Consider the following 8967-nt stretch of genomic DNA (forward strand, 5'->3'; position numbering starts at 1 on the left):
GCTACGGTCGAAATGGGGGTCCTGTTCATCGGGAGGGGTGTGACGTACCGCAAAACGGGACTCCACGGGATATTGTTCATCTCCACCGTCGACCTCCTCCAGCCTCCACGGACTACCGTCGACCTCCTCCAGCCTCCACGGGCTACCGTCGACCTCCTCCAGCCTCCACAGGATCCTGTTCATCCAGCCTCCACCGCGCGCTACTCCACCGGCTACTGTTCAACCACCCCTCCACGGGCACCCCTCCACCGTCTACTGTTCATCCAGCCCTCCACACCACGGGGTCCTGTTCAACTACCCCTCCAAGGCCACCCCTCCATCGTCTACTGTTCATCCAGCCCTCCACACCATGGGTTCCTGTTCATCCAGAGGCAACGCCACCGCTCACTGTTCATCCAAACCCCCCGCAACGCTCACTGTTCATCCAATCGATCGGCTTCAGTTAGCAGCAGTAGCGAAGGAATCGCTCCATCGGGTTCAGTTAACAGCCATCGATCGATCCCTCGGGTTCAGTAACGCGTAGCCTACAGTGCAATCACTCGGGTTCAGTTAGAGCCCAATGCCTCGCTCGGGTTCAGTTAGAGCCAACGCCTCGCACACACGCGCGTACATGTACGAGAGAAACGCGCATCGCTCGGCCCCTGACCTCCCACCGTAACCGGCAACTCCCCGAAATTTTCCTCCCCCTTGCTTCTACCATGGTTTTTTCCGTCATGGACGGCCCAAAGAATGTCATGCAGCTGCGTCTCCGGCCCGCCCAGGACGAAAAGCCCATTTTCTGTCATGATTTTTTGTTATAGAAGTAGGAGCCCCCCACATCTATGATGATACCGGATTTTGTCACAATTATCGTCATATGTATGACAGGAAAAAAATTCGTTCGACCCAAAATGTCAGGATGTGTCTTTTTTGTAGTGAATGTACAGAAAACTCTTCTTGAGCTTGTGGCAACTTATTTGTAAAAGATCTAGCAAATTGGGGAGGGGTGGAGTTTTTTCAAACTGGGTTGCTTGGATATCCTAAGAAAAGTTGGCTGGAGTACATAAGATAGTAAGAAAAACTTCTAGAATTCTTACAAAATGCAGAAAAAATGGGTTTGCAGCAAATTGTATTGGAAAAAACAGTTGGTTAAAGTGAAAAAATGGTGCTCAAACTACTTAAGATGCAACAGTTGTAGATGTATTGATTGTGACAACAAAGTGGTAGTTCTATCAGCGAAGAGAAAAAGATTATGTAAAAGGTCAATATATGTAAATATTATGTAATAGGGGGATAGAGTTTATATAAAAAGATTACCGAAAATCTGACAGGCATGATTATCTTCTTGGAATTTGCAGGCAAGTCCCGCATTATAGACTCGATAATTAGTTCGAACACATGCGACTTGACATGACCGTTCTTCCTCATTGAGTCAGCCAGTTCTCTGAGTGAAACATGGTAGCCGTTGTAATCAACAATTGTAGGGCTACAGGACAAAAAAAGAACTCATATAAGTCATATAGTGTAGGGGCTAATTAGGTGGTGTAAAAACAAAAACTACACAAGAGTTGTGATTTTATAACTCCTTCTAGATGCCTATGTTTTAATCATATGTTGCCTAAGGTTGGTAAATTAGTTGCCTGAAGTTTACACATTACTTGTCTAAAAATGAGTTAGTGTAACACATGCATTTGTTTGTTGTGTGAAGTTTAATCATATATTGCCTGAGGTTGGTAAAATAGTTGCCTGAATGTCAACGGTGCTTGCATGCAAACATATAAGATGAGTGTGAGTGTAAGACACGCAGTCATAGCACTGTACCTCTTGTCTTCAAGTCCAGTCTCCTCCTCATTCAATCTTGCGTGCAGAATGATGGATGCGTCCAGCCTACTCACTACTGGGGTGCAGTGAGACAACCTATTCTTGTTGTAATCCACAAAAGGTGACCTCTTGCATGTTGTTGGCTTGATGATGCATCTCTCAAATTTGTTCGCGATTTCTCCCGAGCTGCTACTGGAACCAATTTCTCCATCCTTGCAACATGATTTCTCGGGCGTTTGGAAGTTGGTAGGTGATAAGTCCTCTACTTCTTCACATGCTAAATCAATTTTTGCTAAGTCCCAATGCAAATCATCATCACGGATTTCAATGACCACTGGTGTTTTCCCCTTTGCTTCTGGACACATATCAACAATGCTTCTGCTTGCCCCGTTGATTTTCTACGATAGTTCAACTTCCAACACACCTTCATCGGGGATTTAGATAACCACGGGTGTTTTCCCCTTTGCTTCGGACACATGTCAAGAAAGCTTCTGCTTGTTCCCAGAATATCGGCAGACCTCGACTCATGACCATTTGGTTGGCAACAGTCGTCAGATATCCCTGTAGGCCTTTGCTCTTCTTCATCCATGCTTGTTCCAAAAATTTCATCAAGCCCTGTACTGAAAGGAGGTGTAGGGAAATATACATCACAAGAGCTTGATGGCCTCTGAGCATGTGTCTGAACAGGTGCATCAAAAACTGGTTCTGCAAGTGGTATTTCTGTTTCTTGTAATCCAGATTTGCTTACCACCATGCCTATGATACTGCCCAACTGTCCTTGATCCAACCTGCTGCTTGGAACAATGCACTTTACACAACTATCATCAATTTTTGTTGCATCACACGATTCTGCCCTAAACATTTCTGGTGGTTGGTTTTCCTTGTTTGGTGTTGCTCTTGGAATACTCTTTTCCTTGTTCTCGATGACATGTTTTTTTTACTGCGCCCATTGAGATCACCAAGTGTTTCCCTCTTGTGTGCCATTGCTACATGATGCTTAGTGCTCAGTGTCTCCTTCAAAATAGTAAGTGGGTCAGAGATAGGTTGTTTCATTGTAATCTTTGGTTGAATGTGCCCACCCCTGGCCTCATTATTGACCTGACTTGCTAAAACTGGAAGGAGCATCTGACTTGAAGTTGGCTTCACTGTATGTGCCTTTGGTGTGAGAAGTGGATCAACTGACATCCCTGGCAGACTTGCCTGAACATGACAGTGAGTTGCACCACTTTTGTTCTGAATTGTGCAATCTTCACTGATGGTTGCCTGCAGATGTTTTACATATGATTCCTTAGCATCAATCGACAATTACCTTGCATCAGCTCCTGAGTTTCTTGAATGTGCAGGTGGATCCTCCCTTGACTTGCTTTGGCTTGAATGGTCAAACCCAATGGGTGTCTTGCAGTTGGTCATAGTTGCCTGCGTTTCAAGGGTGGTTGCCTGATTCTCTACTGGAGTTTCCTTCTGAGTTATACCCACCTGATTGGTTCCTGGCAATTGCACACTTTGACCTCTTGTTTCATTTCTTCTCATGTGCTCAGCTCCCAACTCATCCAAAACATCGCACGTTACAAAAGTTGGTCGATCCATGAAGGTCAGCTTCCGTTGCTTCTTCGGTGGCTTTGGTGGGCGACCTTTTTCTGCTGGTATAGAAACTTGATGCACGGGTTCTGCTGGCGTGTCCATGTAATTTAAACCACAAACTTGTTGCATTAGTTTGATGCATGTTTTGTGGGAGCAGATATCTTGCAGTCTGAAGTCAAATGTTTTCTTAAATTCCATACTGTCAACCAGCTCTTTAAAAATCCGTTTTGTTTCCCAAGCAACAGAAAAACCATCTGACACATAGGCAACTTCCAGCATTGGGATTTCATGGGTGGTTTGCTCCTTTCTGACATCTAGTTTGACAAGATCCAACATCGAAATTGGTTCTAGGCTTTCAATCTCATGAGAGTATTTTTTCTTCTCAATCCAGAACTGCATAGATGCACCATCTTCACTCTCAGAGTCGTTGTCAACTGATTCATGAATCCCATCCTTGGCCCCATGTTCATTAGTGCTAGTACTATGACCTCTGCCAGTGGTCTGGTCACCAGAATCCCCATTTCTGCCACCCCCATCGTTGTCATCGTCACCTCCCTTGTCCTCCTCCTCATTATTGTTCTCGTCATCCTCCTCCTCATCTTCTTATTCCCCATCTTCATCCTCCTCCCCATCTTCTTTGTCAAGATCTTCATCCTCTTCTTCTACTTCCTCCTGATGAGGACACCGCAACCATTGATAAGTCTCCAACAATTATAGGTCCAATCACAAAAAGTCGCGCCAAACAAATAAGTGACCAGGTGAACGCTAACTTAAATTTACCTTGTAACCTTGATGACACAACTATGCTTTCATCTCCATTATTGTTGGTTGAACTTAGTTATAACATGGAAGCAATCCAACAACCAATGAGCTCTTGAAGCAACCGTTTTGGAGGAACAAGTTTGGAGAAAACAAGTCTCAAGTGAAGCTAATGCTGTCAGTTTTTACCTCTGATGTTTTGGTGTGCCACACCCTTGAGACGGGGCCATAGGGGTACATCAACAGAAGCTAAATCAAATTATCTTTCCAATGCAAAAAACCTCACATCATTTGGAGTTGTGAGTCAAAAGTACTAGTCATTCTCGTGGAAGGTGTCCAGGCTGTCAAGACTTCGCGAATTTCCGAGGAGCTCTCCAACAACTCCCAAAGTTGACTGCTTATTCACCCAAGGAAGCCATGCAAACCTGTTTACTTTTGAAACCATTTTCACACCTAGCTAAGGGGAGTTGTCCCTACTATAAAACCCCATCTCCCCCATCCTCTAGAAAAACCTTTTGTCAAAACCATTTCAGCTATAAGCTTATGCAGCAAGACTGCTAGAGAGATCCGAGAGATCTTGCTACCTTTGCTCTTGTGAGTTCATTCGGATTCGCGAGAAGGAGCCTCTGGTTCCCCCTAGTTCGTGCTCTACGGTTCCGGCCGTTTTGTGTGGATTAGTCCTGGTTTGTGGTTCTGCGATTGTTCGGACAGCGGGTTGGAGTTCTCGTAGCTTCGGTCAGCCATTCCCAACGTACGGGTTGCATCCAACCTTGGCAGGTATAAAGCTAGTTATCTCGGCTGCTTGCAGCTAGTTATCCCTTCCTATTCGATCCTACGACGTGAAGATCGGGCCACCCTCGGGCGTGAACTCGTTCCTCGGGTTCCCACCTATCATCTGGCATCAGAGCTTTCGTTGACACGGTAGGATCTATTATGCGGGTTTATCTTGCTATCACCCCTTTAGATCGAGTAGTTTTCATGTTATATTTTCTGTCCTAAAAGTCCAAAGCCCCACCAAAAAAATAAATCCAAGCCTTGTTGGTGATGAGATCTTGTTGTTGCATGTTCTTCATCTTTTAGATCTGCACCAAGTTCATTTTCATAATTGCTTTCAGATTTGGTTGTTGTGCTTTGGAAAAAGAGAGAAAAGAGTGGCAAAAAAATCAAAGAGAGAGAGAAAAAAAGGGTGGAAAAAAGTCAAGAGAGAAAAAGAAAGTCTTGTGTAAGATCCAAAAGTTTCAGCTTGATAGAAAAAAATTCAGAAGCTTGTGTGTTGTGTTTTTCAATCTTGGTGCAAAGGTGCAACAGATCCATCCACATATTTTTCTTGGTTTGCATCAACTTTATTTCAGCACAAGCCCCTTTTTGTTTACCCCACCGAGCTCCACCAAAAACTGTAGCTAGTTCTTTGATCCCTGTCTTTCAATCGCTTTAACACATCTGGGAGAAGCACAATCTGATGTGAACTCATAAGAACTTTGGTGAGTAAGAGGTGAGGTTGTGTGATTCCACAAAATTATCCTATTCCACTTTTGGCCTTACTAACATGGCAGGTTCTAGATCGAGTGTTCATGGAGAAAACCACGGGGAAGAAGATCCCCGGTCAGACGTGCCGAGCTGTAGCGACTCGAGAACAACCTACTCCAAGCCATGGAAAGGATGCTTCACGGGCGTCCTCCAGCAGGTGGTGATAGATTTCGACACCGACAACACCCTATTGACCCACTTGAGGAAGTTGGCAATGAGAATTCCGTGCATGATGCTGTGGATGGTGACTTGGAGGATGATAACAACAACCATGGTAGACATGTGGCTGCTACTCGTGGGCGTGGTGCTGCTGCTCATGGATGGCAGCGAGGAGGACAACTTCGAGGGCGAGGCCATGGTCCTCGTGGGCACTACTATGACCCCCATGAGCGTGTTGCTCATGGTCATGGAGATGATTTTGATGATTTTGATGGTGTCCCATACCATCGTGCTGCTGAAGATGTGCGTCATGCAGAACGTCATGATCGTGATGACATGGCAAGAATCAAGTTGCACGTCCCCAAGTTCACAGGAAAGGAAGACCCCGATGCATATTTTGATTAGGAAGAGCAGTGTGATCAGATTTTTCATATCCATAACCTTGCTGATCCGAAGAGAGTCAACCTTGCTTGTGTTGAGTTTTCTGGTTACGCACTCACTTGGTGGAATCAACTCCAAGAAAATCAGCTGCTGCTAGGCCGTGACCACAGTGACACTTGGGAAGAGATGAAACAAGCCATGAGGCGAAGGTTTGTTCCTTCTCAATATCAAAGAGATCTCCGAAATAGATTGCAGTGCCTCAGCCAAGGTACGCGCACGGTGGATGAGTACTACAAAGAGATGGAATTGTTGCTAGTTCGTGCTCGTATTCATGAAGATGAGGAGTCAAAGATGGCAAGATTTCTGCATGGTCTCAGCAATGAAATTTCAGATTTTGTGGAGATGTTTCCCTATAACACTCTACAAGATATTTTGGAGCAAGCAAAGCGCACGGAGAGGAAGGTGCAGCGGAGTGGTCACGGACGGATATCTCATAGCCGCACCACCACACCATGGCAAAGGTCGCAGCCAAGTGCCTCTCATGGTGGTTCTCAGTTTCAGCATACTTCACACCCTACCACCACCCGACGAACATCGGCTTCATCGGCATCATCACCGGCTCCTAGGAATGTTGACAAGCATGCTCCTTCTGCTGCTGGAAGTACATCTAACCCCATGGCAGTACCATCATCTCGAAGCCGAGGTATTGAGTGTTGGAAGTGCAGAGGGCATGGTCACATTTCTTCTGAATGTCGAAACAAGAGAGTTCTCTTTGTGAATGAACAAGGTGAATGGGAATCTAAGAGTGAGCATGAAGATAATGGAGCATTGGGTGATCATGAGGATGAAGAGGGCGAGAAGAGTGGTTGTGATATTCAGGCCGACATGGGAGATTGCTTTGTTTCCCATCGTGTGCTTAGTGTCAATGCAGCTAAAGAAGAGAAAGGGCAGCGACATAATATTTTTCACACCCGTGGCACCATCAAGGACAAGGTTTGCAGAATTATTGTTGACAATGGCAGCTGCAACAACATTGCAAGTTCAGATTTGGTAGAGAAATTGGGACTGAAACAAAGAAGGCACCCAAGTCCATGTAAGATGCAATGGCTCAATGATTGTGGTACACTTCGAGTAAGCAACATAGTCACCGTTCCATTTTCCATTGGGAAGTATCGAGATCAAGTGGAATGTGACGTGGTGCCAATGCAAGCATGCCAATTGCTGTTGGGAAGACCTTGGTTGTATGATCATGATGCCGTACTAATCGTCTCTCATTCCAATACGAGGGAGAGCGCATATCTTTGATCCCTTTAACACCCAAAGAAATATTGATGGATGATCTGAAAAAGAAAGAGAGAGTGAGCGAGAAACACTTGAGTGACATCCACCAACATAGTGAGCGAGAGAATCCAAAGCCAAATAAAACCCCACAGCTTAAATTGACCAAGACATGGGAAAAACAGGGATTAGTTATGATGGCTAGGAAAAGGGACATGAGAGAGTTGAGAGAACCCAACTCTGTGTTATTTGTACTTTTGTACAAGGACAACTTTCTTTCTACTAACGAATTACACTCTACCACTCCTAGCGTTGTTGCTGAAATTTTGCAGGGGTATGAAGATGTGTTCCCCGAGGAGATACCACCAGGGCTGCCACCACAAAGAGGCATTGAGCACCAAATTGATTTGGTCCCAGGGGCCCCATTGCCGAATCGACCACCATACCGCACAAACCCGGAGGAAACCAAGGAGATTCAGTGACAAGTTGAAGGCCTACTAACAAAGGTTATGTAAGGGAAAGTCTCTCTCCTTATGCTGTACCTGTTCTTTTAGTACCAAAGAAAGATGGATCTTCCCAAATGTGTTGTGATTGTAGGCCTATTAACAACATCACCGTGAGGTATAGGCACCCAATACCTAGGCTTGATGATATGCTTGATGAACTTAGTGGTGCCACCATCTTTTCTTGAATTGACTTGCGAAGTGGCTACCACCAAATAAGATGAGAGAGGGTGATGAATGGAAAACTACTTTCAAAACAAAATCTGGTTTGTATGAGTGGTTAGTTATGCCATTCGGATTGACAAATGCACCTAGTAACTTCATGAGACTAATGAATCATGTGCTTAGAATGTTCATTGGCAAGTTTGTGGTTGTTTACTTTGATGACATCCTGATTTATAGCAAAACTTTGGAAGAACATGTTGAGCACATTCGGTGTGTGCTTGCTGTCCTAAGGGAAGAGAAATTATATGCTAACAAGGAGAAGTGCACATTTTGCATAGAAAAAGTTGTGTTTCTTGGCTTTGTTGTTTCAGGTCAAGGTGTGGAGGTAGATGAGGAGAAGGTCAAGGCCATCCATGAGTGGATGCCTCCACAAAACGTAAGCCAAGTACGAAGCTTTCTTGGCCTTGCTGGTTTCTACCGCCGGTTTGTGAAGGACTTCAGCACCATTGCTGCCCCAATGAATGAGCTAACCAAGAAGGATGTTCCCTTCAAGTGGGCAAATGCACAAGAGAAGGCCTTCCAAGAGCTGAAAGAAAAATTGACATCTACACCATTGCTTGCACTACCAACTTTGGTAAGACTTTTGAAATTGAATGTGATGCAAGTGGTGTGGGTATTGGAGGCGTACTAATGCAAGAAGGTAGGCCTATTGCATATTTTAGTGAGAAGCTAAGTGGTCCAACTCTAAATTATTCAGTTTATGACAAAGAATTATATACACTCGTTAGATCTTTGGAAACATGGCAACATTATA

This window comes from Triticum aestivum, chromosome 2B (genome assembly GCF_018294505.1).
Source record: "Triticum aestivum cultivar Chinese Spring chromosome 2B, IWGSC CS RefSeq v2.1, whole genome shotgun sequence".
NCBI classification, from domain to species: Eukaryota; Viridiplantae; Streptophyta; class Magnoliopsida; order Poales; family Poaceae; genus Triticum; species Triticum aestivum.